General features: G+C 35.0%; 1 pseudogene; it reads right to left on the bottom strand.

Moving 5' to 3' along the window:
• Positions 1-1263: 1263 nt before the first annotated feature.
• Positions 1264-2578, bottom strand: LOC134247356 (pyrokinin-1 receptor-like; annotated as a pseudogene).
• Positions 2579-9373: the final 6795 nt, after the last annotated feature.

Consider the following 9373-nt stretch of genomic DNA (forward strand, 5'->3'; position numbering starts at 1 on the left):
TATCAAAGTTATTGAAACTTCAAATTTTTGGACACGAGTTTGATTGATACATTGCACTTTCACAAATTTTAATTTTATTATTGATACTTGGCCTTGCCATAAATTATGATAATGAACATAATTAATTTACACGCAATGCTTACTGAGGATAGATAAATTATTTTTTTCTGTTTTGATCCCACTTTTACATAGATATTTCATTTTAATCGCATACGCCATTTTTGATACTTTATACAAATTCAGCACCAGGGTATCATCTTCGCATTCGATTTTTTTTCACACCTGACCACTTCAGTGTTACGGTTTTTGGCGTGGAATGAGGACCCGTGTTCGTGCTGATTATCTTGCATTACCTTTGTTTACATTTTATTGCAGTTATGTAATTTTGTTTGTTAGTTTACTGCACTGGCCTGTGCTATTGTATCTTTCCCTGTTGCATTAGAAGAAGTACACAGTTATTTTTGTCGCTAACCAATGCTGTATAGCATAAGTCTGTGTACATCGAAGACGGTTAATTATACTGAAAATTGACTAAATAAGCGGCTTTATATTGCGGCCCTCGTAAATAGCGAGAGTCCCATCGAATACGGCGCACCAATGCCTTTTACGAATCCTGTACAGCTTGAACCTTTTTTTCAATATAATCCTGATTAAGTAAAACAACACATCTGGGTCACGCGCAACCTTAGACTCAGGAATTAGCTCCTTCAAAGCTCTGGAGATCTACTTCGTCAAACCATGATTATGTCCCTTCTTAGTTCTGGTTTGTAAATAGATGGTTTTGGATATATCATTGTCAGTCATCTTAAAAGCGTCACCCTTTTTATTTACCCTACGGTCATGCCCAAAATGACTTCGAGATTGCTACATCTGTGTAAATCGAGTCTCCTTGAGATACCCAAACAAGAAATAACTTGATTCACCTACAATTTCGAAAGAAGGTATATACATTGAAATCTTTTAAAGGTAATACCTTCAAATAAACATTTATAGAGACAAACGGACAAAGTGATTCCAATTACCCGAAACTTCTTTTATTTTTTTTTCTTGGGGGGAAGGGGGGATATTGTAATAAATAAAGCTAAAAACATTCATTTCCATAAAATTGAGAGATGAAAGTATTGTGAATTACATCTACCAGATAAAATTGTAAAAATAATTCAAAGAAATGCTCTTTCTCGCGATATATTTTAACCTCACTATGAAGTATGGTATCTCTTTTACAAGAAATTTTATATCTGTCTAACGTTGAGTGTCGTCTTTTTAAAGCAGAGGAAGCAACTGCACGTTTACTATTGACATAACCTTAACCAGAGCAAGAGAATTTGAATCGTATTTATGACGCTTGTATCCACATGGTAACATCTCCCTTACAGCACACCGAAACCTTTTCGACAAAATATTGTATATTATCGGGTTTAATGCGCTACTAATGTATAACATTATCCGTGTAAAAGTGATCAAATTCAAATAGCCTTCTAATCCTAATTTAAAAAGTTCTGATGGGTGGACGAAAATGAGCCAAATCCCCAGTATCCTCTGTGGCAACAGACATAAGAAAAAAGTAGTAATAACGAGAATTAGCATGCAAATCACACGGCGTCTTCCGTTAGCCATTTTGTTGGCATCTTGTCCAGTTCGCGTTTCCAAAAACTGAACATGCCAAATAAGTTTTCTGCACATACGGGCAACAAAGAAGAATAGTAAAGAAAGCATGAGGATGAAAAATACCGAAAATAGTCCAACTATGTAAATTTTCTTCCACAGTGTATTTATTGGCATTCTAATACTTAATAGGGTCCCATCGACGAACCTTGAGTCGCGATAAACGGCAATGAACGCTATCGGGATACTTGCTGTTACGGCAATTGTCCATATCAAAGTGATGACAGATTTAACCTTTAACTTGGTCCAAAAACAGGTGGAATTGAGTGGAAAACATATGCCGCGATATCGATCATATGTGATGGCAACTATCGTGAGCACAGATGCCAAAGACACGAGGTGTTCTACAAATGGAACAAACCGACCTGAAATAGAAATAATGGAGGTAAGAAAAAAGTAATTGTACATTTTACGAACAAGAAATCTCTTTACACTCTCTCATGACTCACTTTGTCAAATCCATAATAATATAATCAACAACATTTGCTGCCATTGTTTTAGCGAGGTAAGTTTCAATAAATATCATTTTAGCTTGGAATAATAAAGATTTTCCCCCACTTTTTAAGTCGGAGTTATTACAATAATAAATGATGTAATCAGGTTAGCTTACACATAAATTCGCCAAGGTACCATACTTCTTTTGCAAAAAGATCAACTGCAGCCGAGGGTATACAGACGATGAGTACCATCAAATCAGCAACACTGAGGTTAGCAAAGAGGGCGCTCATTCGTGACTGGATCCGCCTAGCAATCACGACAACCACCACGACAGACGTGTTTGATGCGAATCCAGCAGTGAAGATTACCGAGTAAAAACACTGGCAATGACCAAAATATATTGAGGGGGTTCAGGAATGCTAACAGAGTTATTGATATGAGTGCAATTCTCTCCCAAGTCACTCCCATTACCCATCATGAACAATGATTGTTTATTACGAAAAATTGAAAGTGTCTCCGTTTATATATCATCAAACCTATTAGATTTTTTGTGTAAAATTCCTGTTGAATGTTCATTGGACAATCAAGTTTCAGCATCGGTTCTGAAATCAAAGACGTGGGTTGGAGTGATTGCAAAACATGAATCTTATATAAGACATGATAATGAAAAAAATTGACGTTAGGAAGTCAAAACTTAGTTAGCCAAACAATCTAAATCTTCCTAAGGAAGATATTCTACACTGAAAATTAGTACTGGAGTAAGGTCAACAAGAGTTTAATAAACGTTCTAAAGTTAGGAGTCTCTCGCGTGGCGCAGTGGTTAGAGCATCTGCTCTAAAGTAGCGGATTTTGAAGTTGATCCTTATTACACACTGTGGGATGTGGAAACTGGTCCTTGGATGAGACCGTATAAACCGAGGTCCTGTGTGCGGTAGGTTGCTGCTGGCACGAGAACGATCCCGCACTCGTCAAGGGCCTTGAGCGCTAAGTATGAGGGAAATTTGTAGCTCTCCAATGGCAATTGGTGGCGTTCTCATATGTGTGATAATATTATCGGGGAGGGGTGTAAATAACAAATTCACAGCTGAGACTTTTAATACTTTCTAATTGGCATTAGATAATCATTAAATCTGTTTATTTTTGCACTGTGCAAGTTTTCCCCCAAGAAAGCGTAAGTTTTTTGAAGATTAATTATAAAACAGGAGTAAGTTTTCACTGGACTATAAAATTATTTTCATGAAAGAATATAAATTTGTTATAACATTTCATGATTACATAAACTTTCACACCTTTCTGGAGAGTTCTACGACAACCTCTAAAGAAGCACATCTTGCAATGTCTAATAAACGTGATGTAGAGAAAAGAGAGAGAATATTAAGTTATTTAAATTGATTTGAATGAGCTAAGGGATTGCAGTGGTTGTTTTACCACAAGGAACTGAAATCAAATGCATCTAAGCATTCGCTAATTATCAATATGACATATTTGATATCTCTGTTCCTTTATAAACCTATTCTACATTAAACAGACTTTTCTTTAGGCACTACTAAATTTAACCTTGGAGACTACCTATTTTTACAAAAAATAACACAATTTAACGTTGGCCATAACGTGTAAACAGTTGGAGCTTGGGCTTTCATGCTTCACATGTATATTTATTGTGACAAGACCTTTCAGCTGATATAAATATTTTTGACCTTGAACTAAGAGAACAATAAACACATCTTGTTATGAATTCATGACCTTGAGGTTTTGACCTCAAAATCAATAGGGGTCTTCCTTAGACCGGGGGGGGGGGTTGTGTCAAATTTCATTGCAATAGCTAAAAGGCATCTCGAGATATCTTGTTGTAACGAATATGTTACAAATAGGCCCGCCTCTTCCCAAATTGCGAACTTAATGACCTAAGGTGTTAGGACGGGGTTCTATTGATTAAATAGTGAAAATGCATAAATTCTTTAAACTCTTTTCCTCTACTCCTAGGTTTTAAAACGAGGAACTATGTACGTGGAGATAGTGAGGAAGGACACGGGCACTGGAAGTTAATGTAAATATATAGTATGTGTATGTATAAAAAAAGAAGGGTAGGACACTCTTTTTGAGGCAAATTCGGGTTTGAGGTATTGTGGGCCTTTCTCAGAAGACTTGACGCGATTTATAGTTCACATATAACTTACTATCAATATATGTACCGTTTCGTCCCGCTCCAATGCCGTTCCTTCGAAGAAAAAGATGTTTTTATACCCCCAAGTGCCTAAAACGCTAGTTCTGATTGGTCAATAATAAAATAAAATTTAATATTTTTTCCCGTCACTAGATGGCAGCTGGATAGATATGAAGCGGCATATTCAAATAATTATGTGAACATGTGTAACCAGAAACAATTTATTTTGTCATGGTATGTTTAACGTTTATAAAGAGTTGGTCGCATTTTAAATATTTAAGCCTTTTAAAGTTAACTGTATGAATAATGGAGAATTGCAGTACGGTATAACTATAACCAAGGCATACTAGAATCAAATATACTGAATAAATATAATATAACTATATATTAAATTTAGCAATAATTTTAGAACCCTCTCTACAATGCACACCAAAGAGTTCTGATTTTTCTGCAGTTAGAGTGATCAGCCCTTAGATCTCTATTCTAAAAAATAGAAATTCACAGTATATCATTACACATTTTGTTATTAATTCAAGTATTCATCTTCTTAACATTTTTCAAGTCCAAGATAAATCATTTTTTACAAACACGGGCACTGGAAGTTAATGTAAATATATAGTATGCACATGCTATTTACTTTAACTTCCACTGCCCTTGTTTACATGTATTTTCTTCTTGGAAGTAAACACCTGTGATTTCATTCACTAAGCTAAGTATACTGTTATACTGTACTGTTGTGTTTGATTATTATTCCGGGGGGGGGGGGGGGGGTAAATGTCAAGTACCATATGGTGAAAAATAAATAGATAGGCTCAAAATTAATACCTTAATTTATAGAACATTTTTTTCTCAATGTCCAAAAAACATTTTACACTGACCATGCATGCATAGATCGAGAGTCCAAAATTCAGACTCAAGCAATTCTTAAGTGATTCAAATTCAAGAAAGCAATTAGTTAAGTGTTAACTTTGATACTTGATAGTCTGAAATAACACATTATATATGAGCCTAAAATATATGTAGAAAAAAATTAATAATCCTTGTATGATATGCATTATCAATATTACTTAATATGGTCGGGTAGCACGATCAGAATGGCCATGGGCCATATGTTTTTTTTTTTAAGTTCAAATATTAACATCAGTAAGAATGACAAATTATAAACTCCTCTTCATTGAATTTGCTCCCATCAGATTGCCTTAATTGTTTTACAGTAAACAAACATGAGACAAATGCAATATATGTGTTCAGGCAATTTAATTATTTTTACAAGTATTGCAATACCAGTCAGAATTAAACTCCTCGTCATCCCCATCAACCTGTAAACAAATGAAATGATACCATGTATCACATATATCACAACAAACACACTCATTGTCACATTGCTGGTCACATACTCCACACATGTAAACATCACTCAGCTGCTGGTCTACAGTTTTCTTCTTCTTCCCTTTTCCTCCTTGTCTCCTCTTCCTTTTCCTGCCTCTTCTTGGATTAGATTTTTGGGTGGTGTCTTCTATAATTCAAAAATTTAACTGATGAGCATTTAAAAAAAAACTTTAAAAAAAAAAATATTTATTAACTTTTAGCATGTAATTTGACAAAATGCCTGTTAAAATCAGTTAAAAATTTCATTCTTTAAAATGGTGTATTGATCAATATCAGTGTATTAAATAATAGTAGTGATTTACATCTATATGAGATTTCAATAGAAAATAAACTTGTGTACCAAAATAGGATAGTGCAGTTAATTAATATAATTAAACAGATGAATGCCTGCCTGTTAATATGTGGGCCTCTATATGTTAAGAGAATGAATGTGATAAAGAAATTGAATTACCTCCCACTGATGGGCCTGGTCTGACTAAATTAACTTCGTGTGATGTAGATTGACCCTGTACAGAGGATGTTTCTTCAGATGTGACTTTCTCTCCTGCTTCAGTTGTTAGTATTGCTGAGTTTGGCATTTTATCTTGGTCTTGGATGGATTTTTTTAAAGATGCACATAACTCATTTTTTTGTCATCCTGTTTGAAATACTCAGATTATATGCTTTACATAACTGCATCACATTTGATTTGGTAAATACTTGTAAGAAACTGTCATTGTCTAACAACTCATTTTGGAGGCGCAAATGAGATTTCATCTTGCAATCGCTTTCATCAACAATGATAAAATTGAAATCCAGCTTTTGTTTATTTGCTTTGTCTGTTCGCATTCGGATCTGTTTTCTATGAGCCTCCTCTTTTTGTACTCTTAGCTCTCTTTTGTATTCCTGGCGGAACTGTGCGGAGGACATTTTGATATACTTTGTAAGAACTTCAATGTACATGTTTTCAAGACTTTCTTGATAGTCATTAACATTCATTTCATCCTCATCATGAAATAGAGTCAACCAAGTTTTTTTAAGTCCTTACTTTCTTTTAAGCTAGAGTGATGTAACTGTAAAAGTTCTGGCCATACAAGTTCAAATTTTCAAATGTTTCTAGCTGTTGGATTTGTTGGTCTAAATTCGGGAAAAAAAATGAAATCCTTCATCCTTAATGCATGTCAGATTTGAAAGAGTAGTTTTTTTTCTCGGAATTTCAGCTAATGAATCTTGATCTTTAGAAATTTTTGTTATGAAACTCGATCACCTGCAAGCTGATCAAGGAATCTAATCAACCCTTTATAGTGAAATAAAATTTTAAGACAAAATATCCAAAATCTTGAAATAAATGGCCCCAGGGCCACTCTGTTACTCTGTTTGGGTATTAATTAACCAAAGTAGAGCTAAGTGTATGGTTATGATAAGCAATGGTGCCTCTTTTTTTTTTTTTGTGAATTTTATGGCCTCTGGTTTAAATCACGAACCAAATTCAATTGCATGATACTCTTTTATAAAGGTCCGCGGGCCTCTTGTTATTATTGGAGAGTGAATGAAATGCCGTAAAATAGTTTCATTCCATTGGGGAACATGCTGCTTCAGCATGTTTCTCATTAGTTACAATCACGTGTACATACATGTACAAGACTAAGTGTCAAATAATGGGTAAATTTAAACAACAGTAAATGACAAAGACGCATAAGGGAAGTGTTTCAAAAAAACCCCGCATCAACAAATGAAAATACATGAAAAACTTGTTTTCAAATATTTACAAATTAGTTGAATTATTGAATAACAAAACCATTTTTAAAGCAGAGGGACGTGACACAGACCAAAAAAAATATCCCCCGCCTCCCAAATAATTATGATGACAAAGACCATATTTTTATGGGAACCCCAAAAAATGACAGATCAGAATAAAGGAGGTGCAAAGGCACTGTAATGTAAAATCTCCAATCTCATTAAATTTCATTCAGTGGTTGAAAGAGAGGAAAGCCCCGTTTTTTAAAGGGCGTCCTCGATCATAACTTGAAGGTAGTTTCCAATGCATGCTCATGATGAACTATCATCTTACGATAAAATCAATCACAGAGAGGAAATTGAACACTTTCTTTAAAGGCTGTATGCAGCCTGTGTAGTGTGTAACAGCTTTTAAATTGTACGTGGAGAGAAATTGAAGAAAAGGAAGGAGTAGGAGGTAAAAAATCAAAGGAGAGGCAAAAAGAATCACACAAAAGGAAATTGTTGTGTATATGAAGGACAAAATGAGGGAGAAGGGGTGGGGGTGGGGGGTTTCCCGGGGATGATGTGGATGCAGTGAGGAAACGAGGGGGAAAAAGTTTAAGATACCAGAAAATAGTGCTAATTGTAACGGGGACCGTTACAGATGTTCCCCCAAAAGCTCCCCATCTCCCTTTTGGTGCCATATTCCCTGTAAGCTTCATTAAATAAGACAAACTTTATGCATTTTAGACTTTAACAACGTTTACCCAGAAGGGTACCAAGTTCATTCAAATTTAGCACTGCACGCGTGCGCATGTGAATGCATGTGCGTAATGACCATATCATCTTTTCTACACAATCTGTATACTTTAATATACTAAATATTAAAGTATTTAATCCCAAAAATATTAAAAAATACGCTCATTCAAGTGTATTTTTGATTTTTTTCATTTCACGTGCACGCACGTGCATACATTAGCATGGTGACATACCTTCTTTAAAGTCCAGTACATCTATCTATGTTCTAAAACCCACTCCGTTTGGTTGAAAACCAAGGGAGTTATAGCTGATTAAAGTTTAGCCATCAGATTGCAGCGTACGTTCACGCATGTGTATTGATGTGCATGGTGATCATACCTTCTTGTAGAAGTCCATTATATCTATCTATGTTCAAAATTTATCCTGTTTAATTGAAAACTAAGGGAGTTATAGCATTTAACGTTTCGGCCAATCAGATTGCAGCGCACGTACACGCACGTGTATGGATGTGCATGGTGACCATACCTTCTTGTAGAAGTCTTTTTATCTATCTATGTTCCAAATCACATCCCGTTTGGTTGAAAAACCAAGGGGGTTATAGCTATTTTAAAGTTTCAGCCAATCAGATTGCAGCGCACGTGCATGCACGTGTTTTCATGATAATTTTTATATATCATTTTGTAGGATATCCTAATGCATGGCTATGTTCAAAATTTCAAAGGATTTCATCAAAAAACAAAAAAGATATTGAGAATTTAGTTTTAGCCAATCAGAGCGAAGCGCCCCATGCGCGTGAGATCTTGCTATTTTGACCATGTCTTGTTGTCTATGCTACTAATATATCCTTATATTATGAGTTTCAAAGCATTTCATCAAAAATGTAAAAAGTTACACCGATATCAATTAAATCGTCATTTTTCGTGTTGCACGGGCGCCTTGAACACGTGCGCGCAAAATGACCTTTGTTTGGAAACTAATAAAATGTCACTGACCCTAAAAACATTTTACCTTACTCGGATGTGTAGTTTAAGATCACCAAGGAAAAATTTTCCCCAGGAATAATAATAATAAGAAACAGAGTAAAAACAAATTTTTCCCCACCTTCGTTTGGGGAACATAAAAAAGCGTCTGCAAACTACATGTAATTATATCTGGGCTTTGAGAGACATCTGGACAGGTTTGCATAAAAGTTTAAATATAATTAAATTACCTTAACTTAATATTTGCAACCCCTATGATATTAGCATCGCAACAGAAAAA

The sequence above is a fragment of the Saccostrea cucullata genome, unplaced genomic scaffold, assembly GCF_032062105.1.
Source record: "Saccostrea cucullata isolate Sc308-1 unplaced genomic scaffold, CSIRO_AGI_Scuc_v1 ctg16043, whole genome shotgun sequence".
Lineage (NCBI taxonomy): Eukaryota > Metazoa > Mollusca > Bivalvia > Ostreida > Ostreidae > Saccostrea > Saccostrea cuccullata.